General features: G+C 44.7%; 2 non-coding genes across 2 annotated transcripts; both read left to right on the top strand.

Moving 5' to 3' along the window:
* Positions 1-5646: 5646 nt before the first annotated feature.
* On the top strand, positions 5647-5728 carry trnas-uga (transfer RNA serine (anticodon UGA)). Its single transcript has one exon. It is a non-coding gene; the product is annotated as a tRNA-Ser (tRNA).
* Positions 5729-13853: 8125 nt separating this feature from the next.
* trnak-cuu (transfer RNA lysine (anticodon CUU)) lies at positions 13854-13926 on the top strand. The gene has a single exon. It is a non-coding gene; the product is annotated as a tRNA-Lys (tRNA).
* The last annotated feature ends 2669 nt before the right edge of the window (positions 13927-16595 follow it).

The raw sequence follows: 16595 nt of genomic DNA, 5'->3' as shown, positions 1-16595 counted from the left end.
CATTCCTGCAGCCACGTGTTTAACTGCACTCTCTCCCTATTCCTAGCCTCGCTATCACGTTGCACCGGCAACAAACCAGATATGACAACTCTGTCTGTTCTGGCTTTTAACTTCCAGCCTAACTCCGTTTATTACCTCCACACCCTTTTTCCTACCTACCTCGTTGATAGCAATGTGCACCACGACTTCTGGCTGCTCACTCTCCCCCTTAAGGATCCTGAAGACACGATACGAGACATCCCTGGCACAGGCACCCGGAAGGCAACATACCTTCTGGGAGTGTCGCTCGCGACCACAGAATCTCCTATCTATTCCCTTAACCATTGAATCTCCTATTACGATTGCTTTTCTCTTCTCCCCATTCCCTTCTGAGCCCCAGACCCAGACTCAGTGCCAGAGAGCTGGCCGCTAAGGCCTTCCCCCGGTAGGTCATCCCCCCACCCCCCCCCCCCCAACAGCATCCAAAACGGTATACTTATTTTGAAGAGGAACGGCCACGAGGGATCCCTGCACTGTCTGCCTGTTTGTTTTATTTCCCCTGACTGTAATCCAGCTACTCTTGTCCTGTACCTTGGGTGTGCTTACCTCCCTGTAACTATTGTCTATTACCCCCTCTGCCTCGCGGATGATCCGAAGTTCATCCAGCTCCAGCTCCAGTTCCCTCACACGGTCTCTGAGGAGCTAGAGTTGGGTGCACTTCCCTCAGGTACAATCAGCGTGGACACCGGTGGTATCCCTCACCACCCACATCCTACAGGATGAGCATGTAACTGCCCTAGCCTCCAACCCTTCTTGCCTTACAGAATATAGCTGCCCTGTGGATCAACTGGACTTCCGGCCTCTGACTCTGCTCCCAGCCAGCTGCACACTCTATAAACTCCTGGTTCCGTTCTCGCTCTTTGCTGAATTGAAATTAAAGGAGCACCTTACTACCTCCTCACCTAACTCCCTCAGTCACCAAACACTCACTGTAGCAGTCAAATGCACCAAATTCATCACTCAGAGCGAACAAAGTGTGCACTGTAGCTGGATCACCTTTATACTGTGAATCGAGCCTCTGGAGACTGGCCTAATCCAATTAGCTAATTAATAAGCTCCAGCTGCAAGTACCTACAAGTAGAACCTTTGTTTAAAGCTCGTTGAAAATTCACCTTCTCAACCAAACAGGAACTTTTAAGTTAATTAACTAAATAAAAGAAAGACTAGACTTTAGATCAAAATTAACCCTTATACACCCTCAGTCACGAAACTCTCACTATAGCACGCAAATGCACCAAATTCAGAACTCAGTGAAGAACGCCTCCAGTGAACAAACAGGAGGAACTTCATTCAGTGGAGGCGGCAGAGGAGGATTCTGGAAGAGGTCAACTGAGTCACCTCGACTGTACTGTGGGCAGCCGAAGAACAGGTGTCAAGGAGCGGTTAAGCGCCAAACACGTCCCTCCCTACCTTTCCTCAAAACTGCTCCCGCGTTCAGTCAATGGCGCCATATCGATCGCACAGATGTTAAAAAGTGCTTTGCAGGTTCCGTCCGGGATTGGAACCCGGGACCTCTGGCATTTTATCGCAGCAGAATTGCCTACGAGAGAATCGCCAAAGCGAGAATCACCAAAGGTGATCAACGTCCCGCTGAAACAATCTTACCATTACTTCCCAACCGAAGCTTATTTTATTAACTCAATGGGCTTCTTAATTCCTGTTGAATTTGGTTTGGTTGTTAAAGTAAAATCCAAATAAACTATTTTTTGTCCCTTGCTTATCTTATCGGGATCATTGGGTCAATTTGGTTGTTTCTGGTTTGTTGGCCTCCACTGCCAACAGAACAATAGACATCCGGGACCAATCTTTATAAATAGAAGCGTCGAGCACATTCTTCATAATGCAGATTCTTCATAAAATCCTGAAAGAGAATTGGAAAATGTTGGATTACTCGGCTGGTCTGGCAACATCTGTGGAGAGAGAAAGAGAGTTACAGTTCCGAGTCAAGTATGACCCTGCTTCTCATACTCTGTTTCCCTCTCTACAGATGCTGCCAGGCCTACTGGGATTTTCCAGCATTTTCTGTTTTTATCACGGGACTACCGCCAGCTCTCGGCGACCAACGTGGACACGGTGGCCAAAATGGATTTCGCCTGATCTGTAACTATTCAATGATTCTCTAAACGAGAGTGTAAGATCTGATCAAAGTGAAGTATCCAATTGGAGAGTTGCATCCTGGAGATTGGAATCTGTCTCCACAGCTGCTTCCGGTGCTGCTTTCACAGACAAGTAGCCGAAGAACCCCTCCAGTGGACAAACATGAGGAAATTCATCCAGTGGAAGCGGCAGAGGAGGATTCTGGAAGAGGTCAACTGGGTCACCTCGACTGTACTGTTGGCAGCTGAAGAACTGGCGTGAAGAAGTGGTTAAGCTCTAAACATGACCCTCGCTCCCTCCCTCCCTTTCCTCCAAACTACTCCCGCGTTCAATCAATGGCACCATATCGATCGTACAGATTTAAAAACGTTATTTGCACAGTCCGCAATCTGAACCCGGGATCTCTCTCATTTTATGGCAGCAGAAGATCCTAAGCGAGAATCATCCCACTAGACCAACGAGCCAGCCGGTGGTCAGCGTGCCGCTGACACCATTTTACCATTACCTCCCAAGCTTCCAACATATTTATTTACCTCCCAATTTATTTTATCAACTCAATGGGCTTCTTAATTCCTGTTCAATTTGGTTTGGTTGTTAAAGTAAAATCGAAAGAAACTCTTTTTTGTCCCTTGCTTTTCTTATCGGGGTCATTGGGTCAATTTGGTTCTTTCTGGTTTGTTGGCCTCCGCTGCGAACAGAACAATAGACATCCGGGACCAATCTTTATAAATAGAAGCGTCGAGCACAAGGGCAATGCCGCTATGGAGATTCTTCATAAAATCCTGAAAGAGAAATATAAAATGTTGGATAACTCGGCTGGTCTGGCAATATCTGTGGAGAGAGGAAGTTACAGTTCCGAGTCCAGTATGACACTGCCTCCCATTCTCGGTTTCCCTCTCAGTCAAAGTCTGGTACTGTATGTGAGGGTGGGATTCAGTCTCTATCAGACATTGGTACTGAATGTCAGTGTGGAAATCTTTCTGTATTTATCAATCACAATGCTTGTTTGGGAAACGTGAGATGAATACGTAACATCAGCATGGCTGTAACAGATAGAGAAAGTCACACAGAAAGAGACTATCAGGATACACACAGTGACACACAGAAAAGGTGCAGTGCAAACCAGCAAGATACTGAGATGGAGAAATTGGGTATTTAGGAAAATGTGTTTTCTGCTGCACACAGAGAGGCCCTGTTTGTAAATGTATATCCTGCTGTGTAACCGTGCTCTCTGATGTGTAACTGAGCTCTCGGCTGTGTAACTGAGCTCTCTGCTGTGTGACTGTTCTCTCTATCGTGGAACAATGACTCTTCCGGTGACAGATCTGCACTGCACTGCACTAATTGGAGGGCTGTGACCAGTGGTGTTCCACAGGGATCAGTGCTGGGACCTTTGCTCTTTGTAGTATATATAAATGATTTGGAGGAAAATGTAACTGGTCTGTTTAGTAAGTTTGCAGACGACACAAAGGTTGGTGGAATTGCGGATAGCGATGAGGACTGTCAGAGGATACAGCAGGATTTAGATTGTTTGGAGACTTGGGCCGAGAGATGGCAGACGGAGTTTAATCCGGACAAATGTGAGGTAATGCATTTTGGAAGGTCTAATGCAGGTAGGGAATATACAGTGAATGGTAGAACCCTCAAGAGTATTGAAAGTCAAAGAGATCTAGGAGTACAGGTCTACAGGTCATTGAAAGGGGCAACACAGGTGGAGAAGTTAGTCAAGAAGGCATACGGCATGCTTGCCTTCATTGGCCGGGGCATTGAGTATAAGAATTGGCAAGTCATGTTGCAGCTGTATAGAACCTTAGTTAGGCCACACTTGGAGTATAGTGTTCAATTCTGGTCGCCACACTACCAGAAGGACGTGGAGGCTTTAGAGATGGTGCAGAAGAGATTTACCAGAATGTTGCCTGGTATGGAGGGCATTAGCTATGAGGAGCGGTTGAATAAACTCGGTTTGTTCTCACTGGAACGAAGGAGGTTGAGGGGAGACCTGATAGAGGTCAATAAAATTATGAGGGGCACAGACAGAGTGGATAGTCAGAGGCTTTTCCCCAGGGTAGACGGTTCAATTACTAGGTTTAAGGTGAGAGGGGCAAGGTTTAGAGTAGATGTACGAGGCAAGTTTTTTACGCAGAGGATAGTGGGTGCCTGGAACTCGCTACCGGACGAGGTAGTGGAAGCAGGGACGCGAGTGACATTTAAGGGGCATCTTGACAAATACATGAATAGGATGGGAATAGAGGGATACGGACCCAGGAAGTGTAGAAGATTGTAGTTTAATCGGGCAGCATGGTCGGCACGGGGTTAGAGGGCCGAAGGGCCTGTTCCTGTGCTGTACATTTCTTTGTTCTTTGGTTGTGTTAAATCATTCCCTGTTGTGTAAATGTGTTCCCGGTTGTGGAAATCGATCCGTCTGAAGCAGAACCTTTCTGCGCCATTACGGAGACGAAATTTCAATTCCTGATTTATTCAATCGTGTCACCAAGGGTTAGTTTAGACCCCTGGATTCCCAGTCAAGCGACAGAACCTTGTGTTTTTGTTATGAAGACAGTTAATTCAGCATGAATATTTTAAGATACTAATATGCAAGCGCACAACGTGGGGCTCGAACCCACGATACTGAAATTAAAAGTACCATGCTTTGCCGACTGAGCTAGCCGGAATGCTGCACTATCTATTGCAGAGTAGCGGCAGTGCTCATTCGGAGGGTCAGTGTTGACTCGTTGGGTCGAATGACCTCCTTCTGTTCTGGAGATTTTACGATTCGATGATACAAGGAGGTTCATGCGGTGGAGTCCTTCTGCCATACTGCCCACTCCTGACACCATGTAGAAATGCTGGTCTCTCAATGACTGGCGACCAAGGTCTTGTAATAAAAAATAATTAAATTAATAATTGAGCAGGTGCTCCTGGTTTGTGCTCTGACCGCGATCCGGGTTGAACTGCTCGAATCCAGACACGTGATCATGTTATTTGCGTCATCAGGTCATCACGTGACCAGTCGGCCTGCACAGGTCTCTTTCTGTGCCGTAATTTCTAGATTCCATCATTTTACTTTTCTTCCAGACTGGGAAGTGTGGTCCTGTTCCATTTGAATTACTAATATATTTCCAATGTAACTGATGTTGTTACACAAACTATTAAATCAGTGGAATTGTGCGTTTAGGGAGTTGAGATTTTCGAGTCTCTCAAGGCTTCTCTCCAAATCCAATGGCCATTTTCCACGAAGTATCAACCCCTCCTCACATAAACACTATCAGAACTTAGAAAAATACAGCACAGTACAGGCCCTTCGGCCCACGATGTTGTGCCGAACCTTTTTCCTAGATTAATCATAGATTATCATTGAATTTACAGTGCAGAAGGAGGCCATTCGGCCCACCGTGTCTGCACCGGCCGACTATTGGTCGCTTGAATGGAATAACTTCCTGGAGTGATTCCAGGCTGGTTTTAGAATGTATTCCATCGACCAAGTAACTAATGAATGATACATTCAACGCAGCTGCGATGGCCGAGTGGTTAAGGCGTTGGACTTGAAATCCAATGGGGTTTCCCCGCGCAGGTTCGAATCCTGCTCGCAGCGACTGTGATTCGAATTGTTTCTTCGAAAATTAGTACGTTTTCCGATTGTTTGTAAATAAGCGGTTTGAACGTTAATCAAGTTCAGTCAGATACTTAACATTTTTTTGGGGGGACTGAACGAAATATTCAGATGAATAAGGAACTCACACCCAAAACAGCAATCACTAAATAATAACATTTCCTGCAACGTTCGGAAGGAGAAGCAGCAACGGCAGCGAATGGAAACGTGGTTTGGTTTCATTCAGCTGAATGTATTTCTGGGTAAAAAGATCGTGGCAGAAATGGAACATATTTTAAAAATATTTTCTTGTTCTCTTTCCTTTGTCTCTATCTGTTTCTTTGTTTCTTTCTCTCTCCCTCACTCATTGTTTTTGTGCTTCTCCGGGGACTCATTGGATACACAGCGAAACTCATCCCCATCTCACTCCAACTCTTTTGGACCAACACGTCCTGGTGATGGACGGTCCTGAATCAGTGGAAGAATCGACAAACTATTCCATTCTTGGCTCTGTGAGAAGTTCCATTCCTGGTTGTGAGCTGGCTCTGAGATAAAGGGATCGAGAGAGAACGAGGTGACTGCAGTCTGACTCTTACTCTGAAAACCAGTTAGTGCGCCCTTGTAGAAAGTGGATGTGTCTGAGAACAGGAGAAAAGCAGATCATGGGTCTGTGATTGATTTTATTGAGCAGGACCTTGAAAAGTGATGCAATCTTCTAACCAGTCAGCGCCTGTCTGAGAACTGGCAAGGAATTAAGGCTGATATTGAAACGGTTGATTTTGAATTAGTCTAGGCAAATCGATTCTTTATGAGGTGTTGGTATATTGTTTTCAGAGACACTGTCATACTTTCTTAAAATATGATTTGTGCTTGTTTTTGTTTTGTTCAATAATTTGGGGAATCTATTTGGAGCGGGTGCAGTTGGTCAATATCTGTGCCGCTTGCTTGTCCAGCTGCCCGTGCAGCAGCAGCTCCATTCCTGTCGAGATCTGCGGACACAAACAGGTTATCCAAACTATTGCGCACTGCTGCCATCTCCTGCTTGAACGCGAGTTGTACAACACGGAAACGCTGTATTCGTAACACATTTCAATTGGAGCAAAAGAACATTAACATGGTTAAATATTATCATTGTAGTAATCATCTTGAAATCCCCAGATATCTGATTTCTGACTGAGCTACCCAGCTCTACCCGATCTATCGGAATATGAAAGATTCCCATTGCAGCCATATTGGTTACAAGAATATCGAATCCCTGATTTAATACATTCACCCGCTTCATTGTTTGTGTATTCGTTCTATAAATACAGAGGGGGCAACATTGCCCAGTGACAGGTGGTGGTATAGTGGTGACTGTCCCAGCATTTGACCCAGATTCAGTTCCTGCCCATCACATTGGTGAATTATTTAATTAGATACCGCAGGTCAGGACAGAAAAGGAGTGGACACTCCTCAAATAAAATTCACCAATTGTTTTCATCACCCATGGGTTCCTTATGTAATAACCAGCATCAATTTGTTTTGAGTGGAAACTTAATTTAAATAAACGACAATCTTCAACATTAATAACTAAGTTCTCAGTCTGCAACAATAGGTGGGTTAAACGGGACAAAAATACGAGCCACGCAAAGTTCCGTTTACAAAATGAGCTTAAAACACTCCTAGTGGCTGAATAACTTAATCACTAAGTAAGTTACATAATTAATACCAGTAAAAAGTTATTACTGAAACAGGATGAAAAGGGCATCATCAGGGCACAAGGACAAGGTAACGTCTCAGACCAGAGTAAGAGTCCAATGTAATGACACGCAGAACATCAGAAATATATTGTATAAATACATTTATTGTGGACTGGTGCCATCTCCTGGCTGATCGGGAGCCGTGTCACACAGACACTTTCATTCAGGAGCGTTTTAAATTGGAGTGAAATTCACACAAACAACACGAATTTCTTTCTGCTCACTGTGCCAGTTATAGTGATCTGTATTAAACAGCAGGAGCGGGATCCGCAGTCTTCACCTTGTTTTAAAATAATTTAGAGTACCCAATTAATTTTTCCCAATTAAGGGGCAATTTAGCGTGGCCAATCCACCTAGCTTGCACATCTTTGGATTCTGGGGGCGAAACCCACGCAAACACGGGAGAATGTTCAAACTTCACACGGACAGTGACCCAGAGCCGGGATCGAATCTGGTACCTCGGCGCCGTGAGGCAGTAGTGCTGACCACTGTGCCGCTATGCTGCCCTCGCAGTTTCGTTGTTGAAATAAAATCAAAATAAACAATTTTTGTCCCTTGCTTTTCGTACTGGGATCATGGGTAAATTGGGTTATTTTTGGTTTGTTGGCCTCCACTGCGAACAGAATAAAACACATACGGGACCAGTCTTTGCCGTTGCTGAGTCAGCACTGTGCAATGGTCACTCCGAACGATCCTGTCATGAAGCTGCTCTTCAAGTATTCTCTTTCTCAATCTGCTGAAGGCTGAGCTGACACATTGGAGGTGAGGGCGAATCATATCTGCTGCATCTGCCTTTTTCCAGTGGTGGCTTCCGGTCATGGAAAACGATCCACATTTTCCACGATCTCGCCATTTTATTCTGTGTGCCATTTCTATGTGAGTGTTGACAACATAATTCAGCTCTTGGTATTCACCATGATTCAGGGACAGCACGGTAGAATAGTGGTTAGCACTGTGGCTTCACAGCGCCGGGTCTCATGTTCGATTCCCACTTGGATCACTGTCTGTGTTCTCCCTGTGTCTGCGTGGGTTTCCTCCGGGTCTCCAGTTTCCTACCACACTCCAAAGGTGTGCAGTTTAGGTGGATTGGCCATGCTAAATTACCCTTAGGTTAGATGGGGTTGCTGGGATACAGGGAAAGGGTGGACTTCAGTGGGGTGCTATTTGAAGAGCTGGTGCAGATTCCATGGTCCGAATGGCCACCTCTGCACTGTAAATTCTATGATTCTACATTCCCTTAAAAAATGCATAATGAATGAAAATCGCTTATTGTCACAAGTAGGCTTCAAATGAAGTTACTGTGAAAAGCCCCTAGTCGCCTCATCCCTGCGCCTGTTCGGGGAGGCTGGTACGGGAATTGAACCGTGCTGTTGGCCTGCCTTGGTCTGCTTTAAAAGCCAGCGATTTACCCCAGTGTGCTAAACCAGCCCCTGTCAGGTTTCTAGTCTAAACCAGTCATCTCACACGTCTCCAGACGGAAAATCATCTTTCGTCGTTTGAAGTTCTAGACTGTCCACGTATCAGTTCAGAAAATTTCCAAGTTTGTACCATCATCAAACTTTGAAACTGTTCCCTCTACACCATGTTCTAGCACATTGTTATATACCAGGGAAAGCAAATATTCCAGTAGGAACCCATGTCGAACACTACAAACCTTCTTCCAGTCCGAAAACTCTCTAATGGCCATTATATTCTGTTTCTGATTATTCAACCACATTTATATCCATATTGCTACTGTCCCTTTTATTCCAGGAGCTACACATTTCGCTAATTCTGTGCAGTTTTGGTTTCCTTATTTAGGTAAATACGGTTCAGAGGAGGTTTCCTCGATTGGTCCAGGAATGAGCGGGTTTTCTAATGAGGAAAGGTTAGACAGACTGCACTTGTTTCCAATAGAGATGTGAAGAGTGACAGTTGATTTGATTGAAGTACATCAGATCTTGAATGGTCTTGACAAGGTGGAGGTGGAAAGGATGTCACTCCTTGTGGGTGAGACGAGAACTACTGGGCAGTTAAAAACAAGGATGTCGCCCTTTTCGGATGGAGATGTGGAAATTTCTCACAGAGAGTTGTGCGACTTTGGAACTCTGCCTCAGAAGGCGGCGGAAGCGGCACATTGATTATTTTTAAGGCGGAGATTCAGCAAATAAATCAAAGGTTTATCGGGGTTACATACAAACATTGCATTCAGCCAACTACCTGGATACGCAAGCGTTCGTTTGTTTTTCTTGATATCTGAGGATAAATTCAGAGTCGGACACCATGGTGAAACGGTCTTTAAATGTCGCGTTCGTTTCTTCACGTGTTCTGTACTGACACGTTCTCTGGAGCTCAAACTTGCTCCCGATTTCAGTCAATGACACCACATGGATCGTACTGATTAAACATAAACAGGGCTCGTCCGGGATTTGAACCCGGGACCTCTCGCATTTTATCGTTAACGGAAATCCCTAAGCGAGAATCATACGCCTAGACCAACGAGCCAACCAACAGACAGCCATCACTCAAACCAGCTTATCATTGCGTCCCGAAGCCTATTGTATCAGCTCAATGCGATTTTTAATTCCTGTTCAATTTTGTTTCGTTGTTCAAATAAAATCAAAATAAACAATTTTTGTCCCTTGCTTTTCGTACTGGGATCATTGAGTAAATTGGAGTATTTTTGGTTTGTTGGCCTCCACTGAGAACAGAATAAAACACATACGGGACCAGTCTTTGCCGTTGCTGAGTAAGCACTGTGCAATAGTCACTCCGAACGATTGTGTCATGAAGCTGCTCTTCAAGTATTCTCTTTCTCAATCTGCTGAAGGCTGAGCTGACACATTGGAGGTGAGGGCGAATCCTGTCTGATGGATCTGCCTTTTTCCAGTGGTGGCTGCCGGTCATGGAAAACGGTCCACATTTTCCACGATCTCGCCATTTTATTCTGTGTGCCATTTCTATGTGAGTGTTGACAACATAATTCAGCTCTTGGTATTCACCATGATTCAGTCAGTGGTGGTCTGTGGAAAGTAGGAGTCAGTCTGTGGAGCTCTGTCTCCCATCGTCTTGACGTTCAGAGTGACCATTACACAGTCCTTGTGGCGCCAAGATCCCCTTTGCACATTGAGGATTCGGACCATCCGGTTATTTGACACTACCACCCTGCTAAGTGCGATCAATTTTGAAATACAATTGCTGCATATTTCAGTCCCTGACACTATATGGCAGAGTCAGATTCATTCCATATTTGTAATATACTAATCATTCTTCGGATTGTTACATATCTTCTGCAACAATCTGTCTTTGGGATTCAGTTAAATCGCTTTGCGAGAGTCTCTGGGACTGTATGAGAGTCTGTCATTCATTCAGTATCTTTAATTCTCTGAAAATCTGTGTGAAGGTCGAAGTAAATCTGTAATGATCAATCTCTGATATTGTTATTGAGTGGACAAAATCATTATGTTGTTTGCTAGTTTCCGTTAAAACGTCTGCATATCAGAATCATGACAAAACTTTCAGTGGCAGTGGGCATGCGCGTGTGTTGGGGGAGGTGCATATAGACATTTGGGTGTTGAATGAATCTTTACCTGTCAGTCCCTGCTGTGCACAGTAACAAGTCTTACAACACCAGGTTAAAGTCCAACAGGTGTGTTTCAAACACTAGCTTTCGGAGCACTGCTCGTTCCTCAGGTGAATGAAGAGGTATGTTCCGAAAACATATATATAGACAAAGTCAAAAATGCAAGACAATGCTCTGAATGCCAGCATTTGCAGGTAATTAAGTCTTTACAGGTCCAGAGATGAAATGAAAATGAAAATCGCTTATTGTCACAAGTAGGTTTCAAATTAAGCTACCGTGAAAAGCCACGTTCCGTCGCCTGTTCGGGGAGGCTGATCCGGGAATTGAACCATGCTTCTGATCTGACTCAGTCACTTTTAAAGCCAGCGATTTAGCCCTGTGCTAAACCAGATAGGAAAACCCCCAGGTTAAAGGGGTGTGAATTGGCTCACACTAGGACAGTTGGAAGGATTTCGCAAGCCCAGGCCAGATGGTGGGGGATAAATGTAATGCGACATGAATCCAAGGTCCCGGTTGAGGCCGTACACATGTATGCGGAACTTGGCTAGAAGTTTCTGTTCGAAATTCATGACTTCATCAGTGGCCTCATGGTTAAGCTGTGAGTGATGTTAATCATGATGTGATCAAATGAGTGTCTGTTTCAGTCTTTCCGCAGGGAGTTTTCATGCTGAGGAGAAACATGTTGGACATGGTCTGGGAATGTTTCACTCCGGTCCATTCCCAACATATCCTGCCCTGATGGGATGGGCATTTCCTTCCAATCGTTGCAGAACACTTTTTAAATATTGATTAATATTCGTTAATTATCATTTATTAAGTATTGTTTCATATGTTTAGTGTAGTTTATTTAAAAATACTAATTACCAGACGCGATAAATTTTTACTTTCATTCCCGAAACAGCCAAATTGGGTGAAAACCATCAATGAGAGGCATAGGGAGCGCCGATCATTTGTGTGGTCAGTGGTTTGTTTATGGAGCTGAGTAAATATTCCGGAGCGGAGCCGCTGCGAGCGGGGTTCGAACCTCCGCGGGGATACAATCATGTGGGTTTGCCGTTTGTGCCCACTAATTTGGCGAGGAATGGAGCTGCTGCTGCCCGGTGAGCTGGGCAAGCAAGAAGCACAGATATTGACCTACTGCACCCGCTCCAAATAGATTCCCCAAACTACTGGGCAAAACAAAAACAAGCACAACTGATCTTTTCAGAAACTATGTCAGTCTCTACGAAAACAATATGCCAACACGGCTTCAAGATTCGATCTGCTGTAAGAATTCACTATGAACTGCCTCAATGTCAGCCGTAATTCATTACCAGCTCTCAGATAGAAGCTGGCTGTTTAGAAGTTTCCGTCACTTTTCTAGGTCCGGCTCAGTAAAAATCAATCACACCCCCATGATCTGCTTTTCTCCTGTTCTCAGACACATCCACTTTCTACAAGTGCGCACGAAATGATTTGCAGAGTAAGAGTCAGACTCGTTCTCTCTCGATCCCTTTATCCCAGAGCCACCTCACAACCAGGAATGGAACTTCTTACAGAGCAAGAATGGAATAGTTTGTCGATTCTTCTACTGATTCACGACCGTCCATCACCAGGACGTATTCGTCCAAAAGAGTTGGGATGAGATGGGGCTGAGTTTCACTGTGTATCCAATCAGCCCCCGGAGAAGCACAAAAACAGTGAGTGAGGGAGAGAGAAAGAAACATATAGAGAGACAACAGAAAGAGAACAAGAACATATTTTTAAAAAATGTTCCATTTCTGCCACGATCTTTTTACACAGAAATACATTCACCTGAATGAAACCGAACCACGTTTCCATTCGCTGCCGTTGCTGCTTCTCCTTCCGAACGTTGCAGGAAACTTTATTATTTATTGATTGTTGCTTTGAGTGTGAACTCCTTATTTATCTTTATGTTTCGTTTAGTTTCCAAAAAGAACTTTTTTCTGAAAAACTGAATTCGATAAATGTTAATACCGTTAACAGACAACCAACCGAAATTCCGATTCATTGTCGAGCCGGCAGCTTTTCCGGGGAGTTGAACAAACATTTCGAATTTGAGGGGGGGAAACGCTATTGGATTTGAAGTCCAACGACTTGACCACTCGGCCATCACAGCTGCATCATTCAACAGTAATTTGGTCGATAGAATACATTCTAAAACCGGCCTGGAATCACTCCAGGAAGTCATTGCATTCAAGCGATCAAAGCGGCCCCGGGGTTTATGTGAGGAGGGGTTGAATCTTGTGGGAAAATAACCATTCGATTTGGAAAGAAGCCTTCAGATATTCGAAAATCTGAGTTCCCTAAACGCACAATTCCACTGATTAAATAGTTTGTGTAACAACATCAGTTACATTGGAAAAATATTAGAAATTCATGTTCCTTTTCAAATGCAGCAGCACTAAACTTCCCAGTCTGGACGAAAATTAAAATGATGAATCTAGAAATTAGAGCACCGAGGGAGACCAGTGGAGACCGAATGGTCACGTGATGACGCAACTAAAATGATCACGTGTCTGGATTCCTGCAATTCTCCCCGGATCGCGGTCAGAGCACAAGCCAGGAGCCGCTGCTCAATTATTAAATCAATTATTTTTTTATTACAACTCTTTGGTTTCCAGTGATTCGAAGACGACCATTTCTACATGGTGTCAGGAGTGGACATTATAGCAGAAGCATTTGAACGCATCAACCTCCTTGCTTCATAGAATCGTAGATTCTCCAGCGCAGAAAGCCATTCGGCCCAACAAGCCATTACTTACCCTCCGAATGAGCACCGCAGCCACTCTCCACAAGAAGAGGTTTAATGGGCAATGCAGCACCAGCTCGGTTAGCTCAGTCGGTAGAGCATGGAACTCTTAATCCCAGAGTCGTGGGTTCGAGCCCCATGTTGGGCGCTTCCTTAATATTATCGGAAAAGATTAATGCTGAACGAACTGTCTTCACAACAAGAAGGCAAGGATATGTCGCTGGACTGGGAATCCAGAGGTCTGAACTAACCCTTGGTGACAAGGTTTAACAAATCTGGAATTGAAATTTCGTCTCAGTAATGGCGCAGAAAGGTTCTGCTTCAGGCGGATCAATTTCCACAACTGGGAACACATTTACACAACAGGGAACGATTTGACGCAACCACAGTGAAGATCACCAGCAGAGTGACGGTTCCGACAGAAAGAGCACAGTTACACAGCAGAGAGCACAGTTACACAGCAGGATATACATTTACAAACAGGGCAGCAGAAAACACATTTTCCGAAAAAAACAGTTTCTTCATATCGGCACCTTTTCTCTGTGTCATTGTGTGTGTGTCCTGATAGTCTCTTCCTGCATTTCTCTGTGTCTTTCTCTGTCTGTCACAGCCGTGATGATGTTACGGATTCATCTCACTTTACCCAAACAGTAATTGTGATTGACAGATGCAGAAATATTTTCACACTGACATTCAGTACCAATGTCTGATAGAGACTGAATTCCACTCTCACAAAAAGTACCAGACATTGACTCATAATGAAGGCATCCTGCTCTCACAACCTGTTCCAGAGACTGAGGTGCAGACTGTTCCCTCCACTCGCGAACACTACCTATGATTTACAGATACAGAAGAAATCTCAGTCAGGTGAGTAGCAGAGTTTGATGGGTACGACATGTATTCCACAATCGCCTTCTCTGCGCCAGATAATCAGACGCAGTCGACATACGGTGTCTGTGTTGTTTTAACAAGAGTTTTACACAAGAACCGGAACACATTTACACAATATCAGGGTATAAGACGGAGGAGCAGAAGTAGACCATTCAGCCTATCGAATGTGCTCTGTATTTCAATGCGATCATGCTTGATCTGATATATGACGTGTTATGACCTCATACGGTGGCACGTTGTCACAGTCGCTACCTCACAGCGCCCGCGATCCGGGTTCAATTCCAGCCTTTGGTCACTGACTGTCTGGAGTTTGCACTTTTTTTCTGTGTCTCTGGGTTTCCTCCGGGTGCTGCGATTTCCTCGCACGTCCAAATGTGTGTGGGTTAGGTGGAATGCCCATGCTAAATTGCCCCTTTGTATTTATAAAGTTGGGTAGTGCGTTACAGGGATGTGGTTGGGGCATAGGGACTCTTTCAGAGGGTCGGTGCAGAGTCGATGGGCCGAATGGCCACCTTTTACATTTTAATGATTTCATGATGATCCTCAGGCCCACTTTCCCGGCTTTTCATCTCTAGATTTCATGATTAACCTTTAAAACCAATACTCCAACTAAGCCTCAGGTACCAGTAACTCCTCAATGGGCGCTCATTTGCCGGCTGCCAATCATTTGATCAGTCTGAGGGAAGTCACATCCTGGAAACATCATAAATTGATCCAGTTCCAAAGTAAATTAAGTCGCTTTAGTCCCTGATAACCATAGGCTGCTTTCCCCGTTGACGGTGAGGCCTGACTGATGGTGCTTTAACCTGAGGGTCACGATACCTCAGGCGATTGGCAAGGCTGTGAAGGCGGGGTTTTCCTGATTCAGTTCTGTTGTAACCGTGTCATCTGAATCTAATTAACCTGGTTCTCACTCTGTTAATATTGTCTCACGCTGAGGCAGACCTCACCGATTGGATAGACGAGTGATCGTTCTTCAGTCTTGTCATGGACGAATCCGCTAAATATAAGACCATAAGACCATAAGAAATAGGAGCGGAAGTGAGGCTATTCGGCCAATGGAGTCCACTCCACCATTCAATCATGGCTGATTTCAACTCCATTTACCCGCTCTCTCTCCACAGCCCTTAATTCCTCGAGAAATGAAGAACTTATCAACTTCTGTCTTAAAGACACTCAACGTCCCGGCCTCCACCGCCCTCTGTGGCAATGAATTCCACAGACCCACCACTCTCTGGCTGAAGAAATTTCTCCTCATCTCTGTTCTAAAGTGACTCCCTTTTATTCTACGGCTGTGCCCCCGTGTCCTAGTCTCCCCTGCTAATGGAAACAACTTCCCTACATCCACCCTATCTAAGCCATTCATTATCTTGTAAGTTTCTATTAGATCTCCCCTCAACCTCCTAAACTCCAATGAATATAATCCCAGGATCCTCAGACATTCATCGTATGTTAGGCCTACCATTCCTGGGATCATCCGTGTGAATCTCCGCTGGACCCGCTCCAGTGCCAGTATGTCCTTCCTGAGGCGTGGTGCCCACAATTGCTCACAGTATTCTAAATGGGGCCTAACTAATGCTTTATAAAGCTTCGGAAGTACATCCCTGCTTTTATATTCCAAGCCTCTTGAGATGAATGACAACATTGCATTTGCTTTCTTAATTACGGACTCAACCTGCAAGTTTACCTTTAGAGAATCCTGGACTAGGACACCCAAGTCCCTTTGCACTTCAGCATTATAAATTTTGTCACCGTTTAGAAAATAGTCCATGCCTCTATTCTTTTTTCCAAAGTGCAAGACCTCGCACTTGCCCACGTTGAATTTCATCAGCCATTTCTTGGACCACTCTCCTAAACTGTCTAAATCTTTCTGCAGCCTCCCCACCTCCTCCATACTACCTGCCCCTCCACCTATCTTTGTATCAT

This window comes from Scyliorhinus torazame, chromosome 24 (assembly GCF_047496885.1).
Source record: "Scyliorhinus torazame isolate Kashiwa2021f chromosome 24, sScyTor2.1, whole genome shotgun sequence".
Classification (NCBI taxonomy): Eukaryota; Metazoa; Chordata; class Chondrichthyes; order Carcharhiniformes; family Scyliorhinidae; genus Scyliorhinus; species Scyliorhinus torazame.
This window is presented reverse-complemented; position numbering and strand designations above follow the sequence as displayed.